Source organism: Phaenicophaeus curvirostris, chromosome 14 (assembly GCF_032191515.1).
Source record: "Phaenicophaeus curvirostris isolate KB17595 chromosome 14, BPBGC_Pcur_1.0, whole genome shotgun sequence".
Taxonomy (NCBI): domain Eukaryota; kingdom Metazoa; phylum Chordata; class Aves; order Cuculiformes; family Cuculidae; genus Phaenicophaeus; species Phaenicophaeus curvirostris.
The window spans coordinates 413,417-436,902 of record NC_091405.1 but is presented as its reverse complement, the minus strand read 5'-3'; the positions used below and the strand labels follow the sequence as shown (position 1 = coordinate 436,902).

Genomic DNA, 23,486 nt, shown 5'->3' with positions numbered 1-23,486 from the left:
GAACACAGATTCTGGTCCTGAAGGACTGAACAGGATTTAGGACACTGAATGCCTCTAATATTTTGAGTGTGAGGAATCCAGAGTCTCAAAATATCTGCAGGTCACAGATAGTATACAAGTAATAAAAAAAAATCCTTTAGTGGTAATAGCCTTAGCTCAAATTCCAGCTGGAACTGACCTAGGAGAATTCTCAGCAAGGGAAATGTCTCTTCATTCACCTGGCTGAACAAACAGGTACTAAAAGCCTCTGTGATCTACAAATCCCTGTCCACACCCCACACAGCTATATTCCATACATCCCAAACCAATATTTTGATCTTCATATTCTTGCTTCCTTGAAATCAGCATTTTTACCTATGATTAGTTTCCTCATGTCTACTTATGGTGTTTAAGCTACTAAAAATACTGTATTCAAAGCATGATTAGTAAAGTTTGTTGGGGCCCAAGAGTTGCCATGGAGATCACTTTGTGTACATATTAAAGTTGTTAGAAACATGTACAACTTTTCCCAAACACCACAGCTCTTTCCAAACAGCATAGCTGGATGGTATAATGCACACTTAAAGATTTTTTAATAGACTGTTTTATTTACAGTTATTTAATCAATAGAGTACATCAAGCCTTCAAAACCTTTGGGGGCTACGCGTGAACTAAGCAGGCGTCCACCCAGTTTTTGAAAAACATGTCATTTGCACAGTGGATCAATCTGCAGAAGTTGTTATAATCAGGTGCTACACTCAGAAAAAATTAGACTTGACTATTACCTGGGGAGAGTTATTGTGCTGCATCCACAGGGTACAGTCCTGCTTTCAGGATGCCAGTATAAATCCAAAGCATGTCCATTAAACGATTGCTCTTGTGCTGTTTTCTTCTTCTTGGTAAGTGGCAGCATAATCCAGCTCTTTCTGAAACACATGGGTAATTAAAGAAGAGGCAAAGCCCACTGTTAGTAAGATTTCTCACAATTCATTTTATGGCATGAGTGTTTAGGAAAAGCTCTCAGAAAATCTCGCTCCATTTTAGCTGGCCTTTTTCATGTAAAACTTGAACTGAAATCTCCTTTCTACAGTTTAACAATGTGCTCAATTCAAACATGGCAATACATGTTTTTAAAGGAAGAATTCAGTGAGTAGCACACCACAAGCTCTTCAAGTGTAAGTCATTTTGAGACCTGCTTCCCGTTGAGTTGATCAGTTACAAAAACCTGGTTTCTATTCCATTGCTGTCACTACTCAGCTGGGAGCACATAGGTCATCCTACAACGTCACCCTCAGCTTTCTCCCTCTGCAAAGTCCTTTGTAATTTGTTTTGAGATATAATGGCGCAGAGTTCCCTGAAACATATAAATAGTTACCACTGGGTTTGGTGGTGTTACTGTTGTTAAGCAAAGTTTCCTTAAATGCTCAAACAACTCTTCTGCCTTGTGCAGGAACTACGGTAACACCACAGCACCCCAGATCCTGCTGAATCACCAACAAAACTGGAAATTATTCAGAGCACTTAAAGATTTGCAGAGACTCTGACCTCAGAGTGTAAAGTGCATCAAGCAATTTACCACAGGCTTATCTATACATCACAGATATCAATTTCAATTTTGAATGTGAGAAGGGAAAAAATGAGATATATGAAACTCATATACTGTAATTAAATGGAAAACACATGCAAACTGTAGCAGAAAAATAATAGAAACATGAATTGTGTCTGTTGCATCTGTCTGTTATTATGGTAGGAGTGGCAATGATTAGTAGAAATAGGATTGCAAAACCATTTCTTATATAATATGCCTTCCTGTGCCCACAGGGAAACTGCAGTAAAGGCAACTTGCCCCTAGGCAAGGGCCAAGGCAGAGATCACAGCCCTTTCTGCTGGGAAAAAGAGGCACTCTGCTGTGCAGAAGCCTTGCCAGGCAACAGAGGTGCTGACTTCTCACTCTTTGAACATCCCAGCAACCAGTCTTGGAGCTGGCAAACTCTGTCTGAGAGACAGGTATCACTGCCAGGGACCTACAGCCTAGGTTATCCTAGTCAACAAGAACCTTCCTCAGAACCATCCTTCACAAAGGAGGAACACAAAGATTCTAAGGCTCTAAAAGTCTTAATTTGTGACTTTTGTGGAAAGTACAATGCAAAATCAGCGGTGCACAAACATGAAATTTTACATGTGCTCTTGGACAGGGGATTTGTCATTACACATGTGTGTGAATGTCCCCACAGAGTGCATTGAGAATATTCCCATACGCCACATTATTCCAGAGCATTGTGCCATACAGTTCTGTGTACTAAGGGTAAACTACCCCAGCCAACACAGTCGTGGGGCTCCCAGGATCCCGATCCATGCATGACTTCAACAGCAGCCATCAGTCATTAACAGAAAATGGTGATGGAGTGTGCTTCTGCTTCGAGCATTTAACCCTGAGGCCTTCCAGCAGCAGAACTTAGAACATTGCTCAAGACCACAAGACAAACCAGCAGCAAGCTTGAGCTAGCAATCTGGGTGGAGGATCTCCCCCTCCACCCTAGGCTGACTCACCACAGCTCCCTGCAGCCAGAATATGAAGAGGAAGATCTCTGTTGGTGGTTGATGCAAGCATTCCCACCAGCTGGCTTTCGGAAGTGCTGAAGTAGGGGCCATTGTGGGGAAATTTGAAGTTTGCTGCACTAGTGTTCCACCACAAGCCAGGGTGGGTTGTGGTAGATTCATCTGTGTGGCCACACTGGCTCCCAAGCAGTGCAAGGGAGAAGCCAAACTGACTTAAAGACACCTCACCTTCCTCCTGCTTCCCAGAGCCACGCTGCTCATGTACATCACTGCAATGCCCTGTTATTGCACATGTTCAGTCCTTACACACACGCTGCTATCAACCCTGCTGCATTCACTTAACTCATACATACCTACCTGGACCCCTTATGCACTCTGCTAAGCTTGGAAAATGTGCAGAAAGAGAATATTTTTCTGCAAACAGAATTTTTCAAAAGAGCAATAGTCACCCTTGCTGTTACAAATACAAGCAATATATACTGGCCTGAGCAATAACGGAGATCCTGGTAGGTGTTCTTTCCCCACCACAAGCACACAGGGCCTAAGGCAAGGTTTTCCTTAATTTAATACAGAAAATGGAAAGGCAGGGAGAAAAATAAAATAAAAAAAAACCTTGCAGTGCCTCTCAAATTACACAACCTGCTAAATATTCAGGGCTTGCTTTCCCACAAACATTTCAAATGGATGAGAAAGAGGCTAGTCTTCTTGACAGTTTATGTCTTCTTGTGGGTCAGGGTCTTTCCTCTGGAAGCTGACTGGCATCAGCACTAGAGCAGCAGGGATGACAGATGAAGCTCACCATCCACGTTGTAGTGATAGCTATATACCATTCATACAAATCAGGTCAAGATCAAGATGCAAGTGAAGACACTAAAGGTTCAGGTTTGAGGAGACAACTGAGACTGAAGAAACAGTCCAGAATCTGTGAGAAACGTGCATTTCATTCTACTTGCAGTGTCCTGGCTAGAAGGGAAGAAATGATACAGCAGTCACTCGCATTGTTTTCCAATATCTGCTGAGAGAGACAAGTATTCTCAAAGTTTTGGGGTTTTTTATTTCCCAGTTGCAGTGAATTGTCATCATGAACTCTCGCTGCACGGTTGGTTATCTCTCACGGCACAGCTGGTTATCTTCATGGCAAAGGAGACATGGACAAGTGCGTACAGCTGACTCAAAACAGCTCGCCCAGCCACCAGCTCCTGGCTTTGAACATCAGCAAACCAAACTACTTCTACCTTCCTTCAAAACACTGAGAAACTTCTCTAGCCTCTTAAATTGGAAATAGCAAATCTGCTTTTGACAACAGGCCTCAACCTGTCTGAGTTAATTAGCAATGGAATTAGAAGTTCACCTCAAGACCAAACAAAAATCAGTGAACAGTTATTACATCAAGCAAAAATGAAAGTAAAGACAAATCACCATGGCTGTAATCATCCAGCCAAAATTAAGTTATCAGCTATCAAGCAGGTAACTCCTGTGTTAAAGTCTTAGGACAATTGTTCCTCATAATAATCAATATACAACATTTTAATAGAAGTATTTAGTTTTTATTCTGATAGTCAGGCTGGCACTTAACTTGATTTGGGGCTGTTCTCAATTAAGAGCTGTTTATTGTCTCCAAAATCCCTTCTTGGATGCCTCTGAGATTCTGCACCAGAAAGAGGAGGGGAAAACTGGAAAATTATTACAGACATGTGAGAACAGTGCAAGGGAAAAAAAGCAAAAAACCTTGGATTCTGGACTCTGAACTCAACCAAAGCCAAGCTGCACTGCAGTGTAAAACTTTGGTCAACTTCCTAAAAACTAATACCGTGATTTTCATTTGCAGTACTTATTTTGCAGCGCATATTGATTTCACATCGGGTAAAACATTATTTTTAAGACAAATATTCCATTTTCTATGTTTTCATCTGCCATTTCCTATTCCTGTCTACCACATTGAACGACCCACATCTGCCCCACTGTGTACGGATCCTCATGGCCCACAGCCACCCTCGGACAGCCTGATCTCCACTGGCAGCATTGCCAAAGGCATGTTAACACCGTGAGGATATAATCCTGCTAATTATGGATTCATAGAATCATAGAATGGTTTGAGTTGGAAAGGATCTTAAAGCCCATCCAGGTCCACCCCCTGCCACGGGCAGGGACACCTCCCACTGGATCAGGGGCTTCAAGCCTCATCCAACCTGGCCTTGAACCCCTCCAGGGATGGGGCAGCCACCAGTTCTCTGGATAACCTGTGATAGTGCTTTCCCACCTTCACAGGAAAACATTTCTTCCTAAGATCTCATCTCAATATCCCCTAGAGAGGCCATGGCCTCTCTAGGACTCGCTCCAACAGATCCATGTCCTTCCTGTGCCAAAGGGTCCAAAAACAAACGCAGGCCACCAGGTGACGTCTCACAACTGTGTCACACTGGCCTCCTTCTCACCTCATCAGTGTCTGTGGTAGGGGGCCGTGTCCAACAGCGTTCCTGGCACACAGTGGCGTGCAGTGCACACCCTCGTGTCTCACCCAGCAGGGGAATGGTGAGGACAGGGCAAAGGGGCAGTAACTGTTCTTCCTCACTTCAAAAGACAACACCATGACACTAATCACCCTTCACATTAAGTACCAGCTGCTTTATAAACAGTAATTAAAGATGCCTTCTGATGTACTTGCAAAGGAAACTTTATTTCTGTTCTCCACAAGGACCACATTTTCTTTAGTGACTTTTGATTAAAGGACGCAGCCTTGAGCACAAAAGCCCTAATTTTCCAGGGGACAAGCAGATACAAGTTATATTGGGTAACCTTCTCACAGTGTCTCCTACCATCAGCTGAAAGTTACCATCCATATTTTCATCAGAAAGCCTCACCATCTTTCATTTCAGAAACTTTATACACTCTGCTGATCAGAAAATTTTGAAAGAAGGGCAGGATTCCTACAGCAACAGACTGTGAATCTGTTAATTAGTTTTACATACACAAATAAAATCCCCTTGTTTAATCCTCTTACACCTCATGAAGTAAAGTTGCCAGGGATAAATTAAACCAGTGTGTTGAGATTCACTGTGTGGGTCGTTAATCTACTTGTGCTTCTCTTTTCATTTTTGATCTTTGATCCAGTCAAGGCTTTGACTTCTCACCATTTACCTTCTCCAAAAACTAAGCCTTCTCCACGTTCTGGCAGGCAGTGGAAGGTGGTGGCAGCTACAGCCCTGCCCACTGAGAACACCCAGAACATCCTGGATGAGCCCAGAGATGCCAAGTCACTGCTCTGTCTAATTAGAAACCTGAGGCAGATTAACCTTTGATGACTAAATTAATCTTCTAAATAAAATGAATATGCATCAGCCTGCAAATTAGGATTAAATGCTTAGCAGAATCTTTATGTGATCGAGCAGGTTTTGTGGTGCAGATGTTAACCATTAACACAAAGCAATAAAATCATTCTTATGTTTTATAATAACACCTAACAATTCTAAAGCCACCTTTCATCTGAGAATCTCAAAGGGTTTCATAAACATAATTAATTAACCTCCTCAGCATCTGAAACAAGAGCATAATAATATCCCCATCTTTCAGCTAAAGAACCAGAGCCACAAGCCTGTCCCAGACCACATGCCTCGGACCATGCATAACATGGATAGGACATGCTTTGAAGAAGAAAAAAAAGAGAAGCGTTGCAGTGGCTCCAGCCCTTCTCTCACACAGCATTGCTGCCAGAGCTAGCAGGGCGTCTTCTCCACTCAGCTGACCTCCCACCACACATGCGCAGCCCTCCCCTGGTGATGCTCCTGGTGGCTCCACACAGTCTTCCCAGCCAGGATTGCCCCACCAGGCACTGGAAGAGTCATGGGTGTTTCACCTCGCCTGGTTACCAACTGGGAAACAGGCACATGGTTCTCTGCACTGAAACTTTGTCCCAATATGAAATGCAATGGAACTTGTCTCACTACCAAACAAATACAAACATGGTTCTTTCCAATACACCACTTTATTCTGAAACAAATTATTCCAGGCGCAGAGGCTAGTATTTTCTGAAGAAAAAACTTCCCTTGTGAGGTATGAGCAAGCATGTAAGAATTCTTGTATATGATAATCCAATTTGTGGACACGTTTTGCTGTCCAATCACAGCAGTTTCTTCTCGTATGTAGCTTCTTCTTTTGCTGTAAACTAACCTGATGCTCATCACTGTACATGGAATTTTATTTGCTTAAAAGGGAAAAGGAAAGTTCTTAAGGCCGGTTTAAATTTCTTAGCTTCTAAAAGGAAGCTTAAAGTAGAGATTTAAATTTGTTTTAGAATATTGACATCACGTATAGAATTTTGGCATAGAAGTGACTCCCACAGAACTGTTAGACATTTTAAAGTATTTGCTGTTTTCATACAGTGACTGCTAAAATCCATGGAAAAATTCCAAGGACTTTAATAAGCTCTGATTGGGCACATTATTATTATGAATGCAATTCTTGGTACCTCTCACAACATCCCAGGCCATGTGAGAAACTCAGGAAAAGCAATTAACATTCCTCCATTGACTTCTGTATTTACATTTCAAATTTACCATTAAGACTTTAATTCTCCATAAAACTGCTTAAATATACATAACTTCAGTGTTATTTAAAGGTTTTATGATCTTCCTGAAATGATCAGCTAATTAAAATCACTTATCTAATTTAGTACCTTAAATTTACTTTCCTTTACTTGGAAGGAATTGGATTCAATGGACAGGTTTTGTTCATTTTCTTTCTCAGAAAATCTTAACTTGGAAAAAAAAACATGATTACATGGTCAGGAGTGGGAAGCCTCCTAGGCTGCAAACTTAAACCAGCAGTAATCATTAGCTACCGGTATGACATGGCTTGTGTAATTAAGAAATAAAATTATTACAGCAAATTGTAATTATCAATTAAAAAGTCGTGAACATAGTTCCACAGGGTCCACTATGATTACCTACGTTATCAAGGCTGTCACTTCCAATGCTGGCTGGAATCACAAAGACCTTTGAGAGGTGCTCAGGGTGTCACATTAAATCAGTGAGACAGCCCTAGTGGAAACACATGATGACACAGGCAGAGGCAAACAAAACTTTTCTAGAGGAGAATAAAGACATCAGCTTCAGCTTGAATATTATTGGCAGAATATTCTTCCTTCCTGCTGTCCTTCTGAATGGACTGACAGGGCCATTCAGTTTGTGATGGTACCCTTGCCTGCTCAGTGGGTCAGGGGTGCAGGACCATGGCGGCATTAAAGGACATTCCAGCCTGTTACATTGTTTTCTTCTTTATTCCCTTCTCAGACTTTCCTTCTTCAGATATACCTCATGTTTAAGGCCAGAAGAGATAATTAAATTCTACAGTCTGATCTTGTACATACGTCAGGCCATTACACTACGCTCACTGACCCATCCTCTACCAATACTTCTCCTTTTCTCTAAGCTACCTCTTAGAATGCTGATTTACAAGTGTGCCTCAATTATGAGGCAGTAAATCAGCATAGAATAATAAACAGTTCCTCCCAACAGCCTGTCTCTCCAAAATCCCAACTCCAGCAGAAGAATTCTGTTGCTCAGTCTGAAATAGAATAAAAAGTTTGGCATCCTCCAGTGAATCAGGATTTGCTTTTTGTACTGAGTGTCTCACAGCTCTACAGCTCTGGGCTCCAGTTTGGACTAGAAATAAATGAATAGAAAATGTCACCTCATCGTATTTTGGACCCGATTAGTGTAGATGGATCTTAAATACTCTGTATTCAGCTACAGACACTGGGAACACCTCTATATGAATTCAGATACAAACTGAATGTAGTTAAAACTCAAGTTGTTCATCCACAGGCTCAAATGACATCCTAGTTTTTTCTTCCACTATATGACCCTTCAAACCAGGACACACCCTGGAATCCTAGCACATCCTTCACCAGTCAGTACCTGCCTACACAATAAAACCTCTGACACTTACCTGAAATGGGGAAAAAGCAAATAACCTTCCAAAAGTCATTGTACCATTATTTAAGATATAATTTGAAGACTTTTTCTTGGCTCTGAAATAAAGACTACTGTAGACACAAGAACCCTGGCAAACAGTGATTGCCTCCTCTTTTAAAACTATGCTGACTGCATCAACCATTGTTTGGTTTGGTATCAGGAAGAGTCAGTAAGAGTGAGACACCTTTCACCGTACTGCATCGCATGAAACACAGCATCTCTGCACTTCCCTGGATACATCCCACAAACATTCCAAAACACACATAACAAACCACATGAAACTCAGGTGATTTCAGATCATGTTACAACATCAAAGCACAGAACAGATTCATAAGGAGATTTGCTAAGGTTCACCAGCATTGTGCGTGAACTTGGGCCCAGCTCCAAGCAAATCTTGATAGATCAATGTTTTCTTTAAATCAACAACACCTTACATTCTTTGCTACTGATGTGAATCTCAACTTTTTCTTTGGAACTGCAGACTGATGTAAGTACAGAGCTGAAACCAGCACGAGGATACACATTCAACTGCAGAACATGTTGCACCGTTTCCTGCAACACAAACCAAACATCCCACCCTCCCCATCAGCATTTTGCTAAGTTATTAGCTTCTGGTGAGAGCTAGGGGTAGGGCTTTTCTCAAACAGTTCACGCATTTAAGAACACAGTAGCAAAGGAGCTCTTCTGACATCTCAAACATGGAACGGAATCAAGATCTGCTCAGCTACAGAAGGAAATGAGCCTCTCCCTAAGGGGCCACCTGAAATCCATGCAATTCCTTATGGGATTACAGACTGTGAGCCATTGTGAGTGAGAGCTACTGTAAACAAGTTTTAGAAACTCTATTCCAGCAACAGTTGTGCCTGGTTGTTTGCAATATCCCAGCACTTGCTACATATTAAATAAACGAAAAAAAGTGAGAGGCAGTGATACTCTGTTCGCACTCACTGTACATTTGTTCCAAGAGTCGAAGCAACCTGAACACTACATAAATACCTGGCCTTGCCTGTGGGATATTGTGCTCAGCCATAATCCATTGCTGAAACAGGCATTCACTCCTGAAGACATGATAAAGCCCTTCTGTTGTTGAGTGTAATTCATTGTTACATGCTCTGGTTGCATGTTTATCTCGCTCTAGCAGGAAGGGGACATTGCTTGTGGAGTAGTTGTGTGCTGGAAATTTCACATAAAATTTGCATCATATAAAAGAATTATTGACCAAAGGCTCTGCACTTTATCATCTGATTTATCTTCTCCTTTCTATAAAAATTTTTTGTCAATAACCTTTACAGTACCTTGACACTTAACTTATCTGTATTTATATCATTATTTGAAAACTGCACAAGTTTCTGGGACTGAGCCACGTAAAAGTCATTCAGATAAACATGAAGAATCTTTTACTTTTGGACGTCAGGATCAGGTAATGGAAGGTGAGGATCAGAGCCCAAATGTCCATGACATTGAATCCTCTGAAACAAATCACAGAATCGTAGAATCACAGAATGGTTTGGGTTGGAAGGGACCTTAAAGCCCATCCAGTTCCAACTCCCTGCCATGGACAGGGATACCTCCCACTGGATCAGGTTTCTCCAAGCCCCATCCAACCTGGCCTTGAGCACCTCCAGGGATGGGGCAGTGACCACTGCTCTGGGCAACCTGGGGTAGGGCCTTCCCACCCTTACAGGAAAACATCTCTTCCTAAGATCTCATTGTAATCATAAAAGTAATCTCTCGTAAAGATTTTCCCATGCTTTTCCAGAGAGTCACTAAGAGTGCTAGACCTTGAAGAGGAAGGATTCAAGGGAGTGAAGGCTTTCTGGCTTTGGATTGAACTAACATTTTTGGATGTTGTACAATCATTCTTACCTTTCTTTGCACTCTTTGGGGAGTCCCAATCCATCTAGGAGAATCAATTACTGAACGTAACAATACAAGCCCTGTGCTACCACTAGTGTCATGCCTCTGTCTTCTGTTGGAGAACACAAATGGGTCTGAAACCAAAGCAGACACATGGTGTGAATGAACTGCAAAAAAAATAATGAACTGCAAAAAAAATGAAATACTTCAAAGTCTGGAAGACTTTGGACGCTTAACACCAGCTTAACACCAGCACCCTGCTCAGAGTATTACACGCCACAGAAACTGGCATAGGAAAGAATGTTTCTATATACAATACACTTAGGCTCCCACTATCACTAAATCCTTCTTCCATCTATGCCAAATTCTGGCTGCAGTCTGTACTCACCTCTGAAGAATCAGAGCTAAGAGGAAGAGAACAGTTATATCTGTTGGCTCCTTCACCAGAATTTCACAACAGATATTGTATGATTAAGTGTTAAGCGGGACTATTTGCACTTTTGCTTATGGCACTTTAATTATGTAATTCTGGTTAATGCCAAAATGAATGTTTAAGTAGCAGCTGCATGGAAGAGATACTGGTTGGACAGCACAGAAAATACGATCTTAAATAAAACCAGCATGGTAGAAATTACATACATACATACATAGAATCATAGAATGCTTTGGGTTGGAAGAGACCTTAAACTGGAGGCCACAGAAATGAAGCTCACTGGGTTTGAACATTTCCAAGTCAGCCAAGTGAGGATTTGGGAAGTGGGGTTGCTTTCAATGTTGCTATTTGTAAAACTAGTTTAAAAAATGTATTTTCACAGGTTTGGATGTGACTCATGCAAGTTACTAAGCAAACCATTCCTCTCACTGCACTCATTTAAAAGATTGCTTAGATAGAGTGCCAAAATCCTCTGTCTGGAGGATCAAGGTGTCCCATATACTACCTTGGAGCAAAAGGAAGGAATAATCTAGTTAGCTCTTTAACAAATGAAACAATGTTTAGGTAGTTAAAGAAAATAGTGGACCCCAGTCATTCCTTGGATGCTTTCAGAACCAATGGTGTAGTCCAGGGGATAACTTCGCATTTGTAATAAGAATGATAAATCGAACTAAGCATCTTTATTTTTACAGTATGTTAAAGAAACATTTTTTATTTAGTGAGGTCATATATCTCCACATTATTTTGAAGTATGCTCTTTTATTGCTCTATGTCATCAGAACTGCCTGAGGAAAAGCATCCTTTTCTCCCTGTGTTTCACTGTTGTTACCCTTCTAGAATATAGCATGCACAAACTTGATTATGATTAATTGAGGGCTCTGGCAAATTATGCTTTTATTCCTTTCCATCTAAGTCTTCCATTGCTCAAGGGAAAAAAAAAAGGAAATTTTACATAAATAAGGATACTTTAGGCTTTCTGGGTAAATCATAAAAATGTGTTCTGCAGTAATGGCTACAAGTGAAGAAAGCCCTCCTTCCCTGGCTTTCTTGCACTTGTATCACCAATGCATTAATGCATCCCCATTCCACAAAGAAGGCAGAGAGACAACAATAACTGGTCAAACTGCATCTGATTAAAACTCTGGCTGTGGAGCTGGAATTTCAAACTGAGTCAAACTAGTTTAGACTATTGCTTCATTAGATCTTACCACCAAAGAACCACTTAAAGCAGGTGAGTAGTAAGTCAGTAAATATAAACACCCGTGTCCTTCGGCACAATGCATGTAACATCAGGCATGCTATTTATAAGAAGCTCTGTCAAAGCTCTTACTCAAGGTGATGCAGCTGCAGCCCATTAGAGCGGTGAACCACATCAGATAAGGCCCTTCCTCCAGAGTTTGTGATTCAGATATAAGTGCTTGCATTCCCTAGAAGCTGGCAAATGAGGTTGTACTTGGCAGTCTGGGGTTTTCTTAATAGGATGAACAACAGAAACAAGAAGTCATGTTTAACTTGTACAAATGCAAAGAGGAAAAGGCAGGGCTTTTTCATTTAAAGACAACCTTGTTCTGCAGCTGTACTGGTGCACAGCACAGAATGACACCTTTGCCTGATTAAAAAGCAAAATCATTTAGGAATTTATTCCTTGGAAACCACTGAGTTGAAATAGCCAAATCCCGAACAACTTCAGCAATGAGAATGCAGATACAGTTGGTCTTTAAAAGAGTGGGCAGGCCAGTTGGTAGCACAGGTACAGGGGCTGCAAAGTTATGACAAGGTCAGCATCAGGGGCATTTTCCTTGGTCAGCCAATAATGTGAATTTAGTTGTTGGCTTGGCACAGGTCCCCATCAGTAACGCTCCAAATAAGTAACACCGCATTACTCTTCTTGAACAACTGCTGAAGAAAACCAGTTAAACCCACACACCCTCCACTGATGCGCACTATGGAGTGCAGGAGTGCTCTGTTACCGTAAACCAGCTGTGAAGTTGGTGACTCCAGCAGGAGGGACAACCATCATCTCCAAAGATGAGAACAAGCCTGGGTCTAGCTGCCTGCGAAGATGACATCTGAGAGCTAACAGGGACATTACTGTAATGTTCCTGCACACATGTGAACAGAGCTGAGGCTGACCAAGTGTCAAAAAACAAGGAGTCTGCAGTTCAGCTGAACCAAAGTAGATCTATAGGTAGATACGGAAGCTACACTTCCTCTGCCAAAGTTCGCAAAAGCTCCTTGTCAAAGATGCATTGAGAGCAATGCAATAAAACCTCACAGCAGCATGCTAGAGATTGTATTCTCTGATGGCCTCACAGTAGATGAAGAAACCACTTTGCATGTCACTTTGCATGTCAAAGTGGTTTCTTGTATAAAAAAACAGTTCTGTGGAAAAGGCAAGATGCATTCCCAACATCTCCAGGCCCAAACAGGACATCACACAGAACTTTTGTTAAGTAAAGTAATCTGGTGTCAAGGCCACTGGAATCTGTGGCCAGAAAGCCCTGGAAATATTCCCCCAGCTTGCTCCAGGGACCTCTACAACTAAAGTGTCCTGCTGCAGTCCTTCTCCCCTTGCTCACACGTTGTCCATACACAAGGGCACAATTGTTGGCTCAGTCTCCAGTGGAAAACTCTGCACGAAGCTGCTTTAACTGGACTTCATGTGAGTCTGTGAATCTCATCCTGATATGTTCAGGGTACTCGGAGAAACATTAGGATGGCAGCACAGCTGACATGAAAAATGCATTCTCATTCATTGGCAGCATGTAATCTGTTTGATATCTGCCATTCTTTTTTTTTTTTTTTCCTGTTGGCTGAGTTTGTGATTGTATGTGAAATTAATTTTGAAGAGTTTAGCAAATAGTTACTGGTGAGAAGATCCTGCCAGTCTCTCAAGATAAACAAGAAATGGTTCCGGCTGACATAGACTGTATGCCACGTCCCTACCTAATTTTTCTTATTTAATAAATATCCAGCTTTCTGACTTTTAGGAGCATTGTGCAAGATTTTTTTTATCTCCTGATTTGACATGGGAAATGACCAGTACGTGCCAAAACTATTCCTATTATATAAAAAGGCAATTTTTTTCTTATTTCATTTCAAGACAAGACACTTTTCAAATTAAAATGACTATGCACACGGATTACATCTTCTCTTACACATATTTATGCAAGATGCTATTTAGGGTGTGTCTTTTTTCCTAACCACAAATTCTTCTAATGTCAGATAAAAGAGATTTATTGTTACGTTCACATTTTATCTTCTAACTTTTGCCTACTGGGGAAGGGGAAAGGAGACAGATGACCGCCCCAAAAAACTGTAGGAAATGTTCTTTCATCAAGGCACTTGCCAGAAACTCAGATGAGCTCTTGGGAGTTGCCAGCCTTCCCAAAGATATTCCTCTCTGCCTTGAGCAAAGTGCTTTCCTTCTTTGTGCCTCAGTTTCCAAGCTGTACAGTAAAAGGGACAGGAAGGTATAACAGTTCTTTCCCTCTTATTTCTGTCCTGTCCCTGCTGCAAGCTCTTCCAGGGAAGTTGGATTATACCTTTAGCAGAGTGGGGCTCCAAGCTTAGCTGGAGCCTTTAGGCATTTCTACACTATGAAAAAGAATATTGAGGATGGAGTGTTACAATAGATGGAACTTGTTCTTTGTTCTCTGCAACATGAATCCAACTTATATTTAACCCCATCAGCAGTTTATTTATAAAGGGATTTATCAAAAGCGGTTGGGTTTAATTTCCTCTAATTCACAATGTATGAAAAATGGCAACTGTCTGATTATAATCTAGAACCTGATGACAGGGCTTTCCAGAAATAACAAAAATACCACATTTGAGGTATTCAAACAGTTCATTTAGGAGTACAGTACAGGCTGATTCTACCTGCTGCCTCAAACCTTCACCTCATCCTCTCCCTGTCTCATCCCTCCCAATAACATCTGCAAAGGCCAGAATGACTGCAACAGCAGATGAATTAAGATGATTAATAAAAAGAATTTCAGGAGTTCAAGTGTCTTTCTTGGCATATTGATCCACAGAAAGAGTTAATCTTTTGCTCTTGGGCTGGCCTTTCCCTTTTTGAACCAAGTAGATGTGTGGCTGTTAAGCCCCTTTGCTAAAGTGGAAGGAGGAGGGAGAGGCTGTGAAAAAGCTCTGCCATTTTCGGAGGGAAAAAACACATGAAGTTAAAACATGCATTGACAAGCTCACAGATTATTGTGGGGGGGAAAATAATAATATAAAAAAGATGCCATTCCTTTTCAAAATGACAGGAGAAGCATTCATAAGTGGCGCAATCACATTGCCCTGTGATTAACAGCAAACGCCAGGAATGGCTGTATATCATGTGGGGCTTCAAATTTACAACCAGGACATCTGATCTTGTTTTAAGAAGAGAGTCAAGTTCAAGAACTTCGCCTTTGCAGTAAAGCTCTTATTTTAACTAAAGGAGCTGAGGTTGACTGCCTCTCAAATGAAACAGATAAGGCGACATAGGGTTCTTGTCAGAAACAAATGTTATGTCTCTCCCTACTAAAAAGCTTAAAGATATTATCAGAAAAAGCCTAGTTGGGCCTGAAATGGGTCCCAGAGAAGTAATATTAACCAGGCTCCTGGCAGATCATTTATTTATCTCAAGCTAAATTCAATAAAGAGAACCATATATAAGTGAGGGAAAATAATGCAGCTGCTAGTAATTTATCATTGGATGGAAAGTCATTGTTATCCTTATCTCTCCAATGATGTTCTATTTCCAACTGGTAGTGAATTATGGGGTTTGCCACATCTTTACTATGTGACAGGTCAACACCACCTCACGGGTACTGTACTATATTTATGCAATCGATAGAGTTTGCTGAGGAAACAGTGGCAACCATTTTGTGAGAACGACCCAGAGCTGTGTGACCCAATGGTCAGCAGGGCTGGGCAGCAGACAGAGCAGCCTTTCAGTACTCCTTTACAGCAAACGTATTTCTGATAGCTTTACAAGTATTTCTCACTGTGCTCTTAACAAAGCAAAGCACGTGGAAGCAAACTGCTGGATCACTAATTATAAAGCATTCTGCTCATTTAAGCTGGCTTAGGCACCAAAGGGATCGTCTCTGTTCCTTTGTTGCACTTATTAGAGGGATTTATTAAATCAAACTTCAGAATAGACTTAGACTAACTTATTTGTGCCTGTGATGTCTGGTGCACATCTGAAGCTTGAAGAGCAGAGGAATGGCCAGGCTGCTGTTGAGATGGAAGCACAGGCTAACCAGCCACGAGGAGTGCCCCACTGAGTTCCCAGATTCCACACAGAGCTTTCAGGTGGAAGCCATGCAACTCAACACTGCATTTGTCTTCCTCAGATCAGCTGTGAGGGGCCCTTTCAGAACAATCGCTGCTCCAGGGACAGTTGGGGACCAGGAAGGCTTTAGGAACAGCCCCTTCTCTAGTGGTTTAACTCTGTGGTTTAACTTGGTTCTGGAGCAGTTCTCCAGAACCAATTATGTCCATGCTTTTTCTCTTCTCTACTTCTCCCCATTGAGTTTGGCTTTCATTAGTCACAACAAGGGCATGTGTGGCCCGAAAAGTGTGGTTTTATACTAAAAAAAAGCAACAGAAAAAACAACTTTAAGTTTTATATGGATTGTGGATGGGATTATACGGCATTTAGACTAAAAAATTCGGATTTTGAAAAGCACTTCTTGAAAAAGGACAAAGAAAATTTCAAAATGCATTACATCTTTTTCAGGGGAAAAAAAAAAAGGAAAGATTTTAGAATGAGCAGTCTTTTGCAATTAAAAAGTTACCAAAGAAGAAAAAAACCACAACCAATTTGGGCCCAGACCTCATTTCTAGATTAAGCCACTTGGTCTGCATGCCATTGTGGTCACTGCCTCCCTTTGAGTCACCTTCTCCTCTCAGAAACAAGAGGCTACATATCTGTGGCCATGTATTCTTTCAAGAATGGGACAATCCAGAAAACCCCATTTTGAATTTTTTTTTTGTAGAAATGTGGATAAACACATCCCCCCCCACACCCGCCAAAGGCAGAGTAGGGACACGTTGTGAAAAACAAAGGGAATGATGCTTCCACTGAGGAGAGGCAGCAGTCATGTTGATGGTGACAGTTACTGACTGAAACAATATATGGATTTTCATCCATGCAAGGGGATGCTCAGATGAGCATGGCCAGTGATGCTGCACCTGCAGACCTTTCTAAAAGAGCGCAACAGGACAGGATTGCACCTGTGTGACATCCAACTGAGGCAACATGAGGAAAAGTAAAGCTGTCTTTTCCCATTATTGTGGGAAAAGGAAATTTGAGAACACTGGCCAGCTACAGTTAACTTAAATAATGTATTAGGTGACTAAAATGATATTGAGAAGGCTAAGATTAACCCAGATGAAAAACAAACACAGCTTGCTCTGTCCATTGTTCAGTAGCAAGGATGCTTCCTGGTCACAGAGACATACTGTGCTTTCTGGCATGCGTGCATGCATTCAAATGTGTCTTTGGCTCTGCATGTTCAGGAAAGCCTCAGTAGTGGAAAGCCCAGGGTGTTGTAGGTGAGGGCTGAAGCCCTTTGGCAGAGCAGCAGTGCAAGAGCTTGACCATAGCCTGCTGGATTACAATTCAGCTGAGCCTGAGACAGCAGCCTGTCAGCTCCACACATATTAACACTCATTCACAAATATTCAGAAAGCCAATGACAGTGTTGCTGTATCCTGCAGTAAATAATGCTGCTTTCCTATGTACCGAGACATACATTCCATAAGGTTTATCTACACCAGACCACATTCACCTAGGGAAGTTCTGGTACCACCATGCTCAGTTAACTCAAGGAGCAATCCAGCAGATGCCAGGAACCTTTCTGTTAATAGTTGAGAAAGTATGAAGGATTGTCATGATTTAAACAAGTAATTTAAATATAAATAGGAAAAAATAAAAACCCTAGGTGTCACAACTCACATAAACTAAAATAATCCAGAGGAATACGCCCCTTAAAATCAACAACTGACTTCCCAGTCTATTGTAATCAGCAAGGAGTCTGCTCCTTTTCAGGACCTCTTCTTCATGTACGTTCAAACACACTGTCAGGACTGTGTACGTCTCCTAGCTATCAGGCCTTCTACTTACGTACCAGTCACTCAACACACTTTAATTGCCATTATTTGGAGTCCTATCCAAAAATTTTTAAAAGAAAAAAAACAACAACAAAACCAAAAATACTGACTTAAAACTCCTTAGGTTTACAGGGATACAGTGGGGTAAGGATGATGTATGTGTTTAACAATATGTTCACTGGCTGATAAAATACTAGATTATTTTTGGACTATTGAATTTAAATGGAAGGAAGTTTAACCATTAGGAGTCTGTTTACTATTACCAACAGAACAGCCAGTTGGCAGGTCAGTACCTATCATGAGAAATAAAGAACCACCACAGCCACCTGTGCTTAAGGCTTGTCCCTGTTAGGAAAAAAAACAAATGAAAGGGCAAAAACTGAGATGTAAAGCAGGAGCGTGCTGGGTTTTTTCCGCTTAATGAAACAAATAGTAGACATTACTCTGGGACTACTGGTTTCAGAGTTTGGTGCAAATGACAGCCAGCTCTTCCAGGCTGTTTGAAATGAAATAGGAAGTAAATACCTGCATTGAGCAAGATGAGCAGTTGAGTGTGAAGCACATTGACCTCTCAGACAGGTTCTCTGTGGCATGAGGGTCAGCTGTGAAAGGCAGCGTGCATGCAGGGCTGCTTCCCCTTCCTGTGTGAACAGTCCCATCATCGAGCCAGCTGGAGACTGGCCATTTGGAGTTGAAAAGGCCAGCAGACACCTGTGCTGAGTGCATCCTTCTTTCACTAGACCCTTGAGAACATTCTTGGTTATTGTCACTGAATGGGTGAGAGACAACCCCACCTGCCGGAAAGCTATACCATGTGTCTCACAGACCAAGGCACACTGGGAGTATCCCGGTCCTAGTAGTGCCAACAGGACTTCTGTTGTGGAACTTGAGGATAAAACCATTCACCAGCAGTGAACATTATCAGAGGCAATGAAATTCTGTTCCTACATAATCTAAGACACATTAAAACTGAAATGAAATGTGGAGGAGAGGGAGGATTGCCTCTGATGTATTTTCACCTGGAGGTTTTTTTTTCTTACTTTTCCTAGTAAGCTATGGTTGAAAGTTATTCTGTCCTAGAGAATTCTTCACTACGTATGTATGTATGCATGATATTGACATTTACATATTGTTAAAAATTAATTAGCACCTTGTAGTGATTCGGGCATTCTCTAATATAAGCATAGAGAACAACTGCATTAGTAAATGACAGCATTTTAAAGGGGACTACCTCACGGAACATGTAAAATGCTCCTTATTAAAGACACAGAAACATTACGGTCCCAATATCAGCTCAATATTGAAATATTGGATGTTTAGGTGATGGATAAATCTACAAAAGATGTTATTTTTTTTCTTTTATCTCTTGTTAGTGAAACATCAAGACTCTCAAATTCAGGTTTGGGTAGTACAAATATATTCCATTTTTCAGAAGAAAAGGAAGTTTCATTTAGTAAAAACTGGACTAAAAAAAGAAAATGAGAGGCTTAAAATTCCCAGTGAAATCATTATGCTTGATGCAGCCAAAAAATGGGAATGGTATTTTTTTCAGAACATTTCCTATAATCACAAATTTTCTATGATTTCTACAATTTGATACAGGGGAAATTTAGGAAACCACTTGTTACTTGGCTTCCACTGTAAGAGCTCTGCCTACTGTACAGATGCAGCATCTGCAGAATACTTTTGTGCCCCTGATCACCTCTTAGTGGTTTGTAAAAGGTTGCTGTAGTCAAACAGCACTCAGCCAATTCTACACCAGTTATATACCATTTCCAGGTTCACAGTGGCTTAACAGCTGTTACAGATATTAATGGCTAATCAATTGGTATTGATGCAATTACAGTTCTCATCCATAAGCAAAGTCTTAAATAAATGGGCAAATATTAACTTAGGCTCAAGCTGATAAGGTTTTCTTCCCTGTGGCAACAGCAAATTGGGTGGATCTCAGCAGGCAGAGGTTGACTGCAGCACAACCAACACAGACCAAGACACTTTCTCAGCATATGCAATGCACATTTTGTTCCTTGGAAGCAAATCGTCAGGTTTTAGTTTTGTGTTGACTTGCTAAACAGCATCATTTTTTTTTTTCAGTTTCACTGTTTCCCAGAATCAGCCCTCCAAGTATACAAATAAACACTTCAACTCCCAGAAAAATAGTTCTTGTATAACATAGGAACTTCACTGCAAATACTATGAAGAATGAGCTCCAGCTCTCAGGGTAGCTGGTTTTAATGTGCTATTTCTTTGAAATTCTGAAATTACTTGTGCATGGATTTTAAAAAATAAATGTCAATATATGCAATTTCTAGCCTCATCTGAGGGAATATGGGATTATGGAAGGAGACACCATTACATTTTGTTTCCTCTTCTTGTACAGCCCAAACTCTGCAAGTCAGATAATAGATCCACAAGAACAAGCCAGGCTGGGGAGTAAACTATCCAGGGCAAACTCCCTGTCACTTGAGATTTTAAATCAAGGCTGAATGTATTTCTTAACTATGTGCTCTAAATCTACTGTGAGCTCATTGCCAGGATCACAAAGTGAAATCCTCTGGTTTACTGGAGTCAGCCAAGATAATTATAATGGTTCCTGCTGGCCTTCAAAATCAGGAATATAGGTGAAACAGAAACTACAGTTTAAATTCATCCACATGCAAAGCCCTGGGATCAAACTTTGAACAGAATTTCAGCTAAAGTGCTTAGAAGATCTGAAGCCATCCTGTAGCCAGTGAGACTTCTAGGCAAAGTTCCCTAAACTATACACGGAGAAGAACAGCCGTGTCAAGCCTTATTAAGGTTTCGTTTTGTGTACTGTGAGAGGAAATAAAAAGCCTTGCCTTCTGCCCCAGGGTTGCTGCTGGAAGAGAAAGACCAGCTGGGACCTCTTGTGGAATGCAAAGGAAGCTTAACATTTAGCTGTTTTTCCTCTCATTGTAGGAGGAGCACTTACAATGTTCATCTCCAAGACAAAAGTCCTCTGAGGAAACTGTTTTGACCTAGCAGCAAGATTCAGAAGGGCTAGAGTCTTTGGTGGCTTTGCTAGGTATCTTGCAGACTCACAGAACAACCAGACTCTAAGGAATAATGCCCAGGCACCAGTGGAGGAGGACACACGCTTCGCAGTATGGTACAGGAGAACTTCTGGTCTGTCAGTCCAGGAACTTCTCCATTTCAATAATGCCCACTGCATCAAGACAAATGCTGTCTCCACAACTCTCTAACATTAATCATCTGTTGAAGGGCAAAACACAAGAAATTCCTGTAAAATCTGGAGCAGTTTGGGAAGCACAGGATTTTAGCATTCAGCCTTTGGCCAAGGCTTATTTCTGTCTCCTGAAATGGGCAGGTATCCACTGATTCTCCTCTGTGGATGCGCAGCCCTGGGAAGTGGGCAGAAACCAGCCACAAATACATTACCACGACCTGTACATGGGTACTAGTAAACAGGTTCCACCACAAAAGGATTATAGGAGTTGTTCCTGGTGCCTGGAATGTTACCAAACAAAGGAAATTATACAAAGACAGTGCCAGAGGCAGAATAACCATGATCTGCTCCTACTTGTGAATACTGGGCAAATACTTACTAGCCACGAGTAATTACCTGCCCCTGCTCATTTTATTAAATGATCAAAGCAATGCATCTACTGGGTGCACACAAATTTGCCTATTTGTACAAAACCATATTTATACAGTGGTGCAGGGTGAGATCCTGCAGTATTTGTCATTATTCACTTGCAAATTGCTTTATTGAGGGAATTGCTTGTAATTACTCAGCATCAGGACTGCGGGATGCAGCCTAACTCCTGCAATATTAAGGTGATAAGGATGTATAGCAGAGCAAGGGTAGAATCAATTATTCTTAGGGTCCTTCTCTTCCTCATTGGCTCACCTGACTTACATGAAATATTTGTGAAATCAATCTTAGAATGACAAGACGAGGTACTGGAAGTACCAGAGTCAGTTAATCAGTTGGCTCTTCCAGGAACACTTCAGGAATTAAGATGGAAGCATATTACTTCCTTTCCCACAGGAGAGCTGCAGTGCATACACTAACCCTCGTTCTGAGTGATACTACCATGTACGCTGCTTCACACGCTCCATCAAATGAACACTGTTTGCACCCTATCAGCAGCAGCCATGCAAAGCGTCACTCTATAACCTTACATTTTCTTGTTCTCCTTTCCTCAGCACTCTGCAGTCTTTTGTATCAGCACTGAGTCATGCTGAGGTCCTTCAAAACCAGGGTTTGTGGATCCATCATCTGCACACTGTTGCATTTCCCATTTCAAAGCGTATGTGGTCACTTCAGCTCCCACACGATGCAGCCAGATGTTTCGATCTCACTCCAGAGTCTGGCTGTCTGCAACAAGAGTTGCCCCTCAACAAGGAGGGGCTCTTGATCAGGGAGTGCAGAGACAGAATGAGGGAGAATGGTTTAAAGCTGCAAGAGGGGAGACTGAGATATCAGGAAGAAATATTTCCCTATGAGGGTGGGGAGGCCCTGGCCCAGGTTGCTCAGAGCAGTGGTGGCTGCCCCATCCCTGGAGGCGTTCAAGGCCAGGTTGGATGGGGCTTTGAGCAACTTGATCCAGTGGGAGGTGTCCCTGCCCATGGCAGGGGTTGGAACTGGATGGTCTTTAAGGACCCTTCTGACCTAAAACATTCTGATTCCATGATTCTGTGATACCAACAGGGCTTGGTTCCTGGGCCACTGAAGCCCTTTCACAGTTTTTTTCCTCACACAGCAGTTTTTGGAGGCAGGTTTCCATCTCTGGCAATGCAGTCCCTGTTTGCTCACAATAAGGTAGAAGTTGTTTCACAGACTTATCGAACCCTGCCCATTATTTTGCTCTCCTTATGAGAGCTCTGCATATCCTCTCTCGGCACAGAAAAAAGGAGGACTTTGCAATAAAGATATGGAATTTGGTCTGCTAAGAATTGTGATAGAAGTGCTTAGACAAGGAGCTCTGGTCAATGCAATGCAGAACCTCTCAAATGCAAACATGAATAGTGATGCAATTTCCCTTCCTTTCCAGAATTGTTTGTTTCTCTATTTGATCATAGTATTTTTCCAGCTCTTACTCTTTTTTGATAATGTTCTTGCCTGCATTTGTAATCACTGTTTATTTGGTATGGAAGATGGATTTTTCCAATTTTGTACTATTATATATCTAAGCATTGAAAGAATTAGGTGGGCTTTTCTTTTTCCTTTTAGTCCTTATTTAATTGCTTGTGAGCCTCAATGATTTTTATCCCAGTAGGCCTAATTCCAGGATTATAGGTATCTAGATATCCAGTAAATCATTCAGCAGCACATAGGTTTAAGGCAACTCAAAATAACCCCTCAGTGAGCTCTCCAGCTGCAAACCAAAGTTTTGTAATTTAGAGTCTTCAATGGCACTGATCAAATTCATACCAAATTCAGTGGGTACATGGCAAGGCCCTCAAGTCCTCTTGCTTTAAATGCTTTCCCTCTCCCTGGCCAAACACTAACCTAAGTCTCCTCCTTCTCTCATTTATGGCTCAGCTCTCGTTCCTATAGCTGTTGCATTTTTATTTAGATAAACAGTCAG

General features: G+C 41.5%; 1 long non-coding RNA gene across 1 annotated transcript in view; it reads right to left on the bottom strand.

Moving 5' to 3' along the window:
- Positions 1–645: 645 nt before the first annotated feature.
- The window catches only part of LOC138726618 (uncharacterized), a 126,833-nt gene continuing 103,992 nt past the window's right edge, over positions 646–23,486 (bottom strand). The window contains exon 3 of the long non-coding RNA XR_011338460.1: positions 646–905. This is a non-coding gene — a long non-coding RNA (uncharacterized lncRNA). The remainder of the gene's footprint in view (positions 906–23,486) is intronic.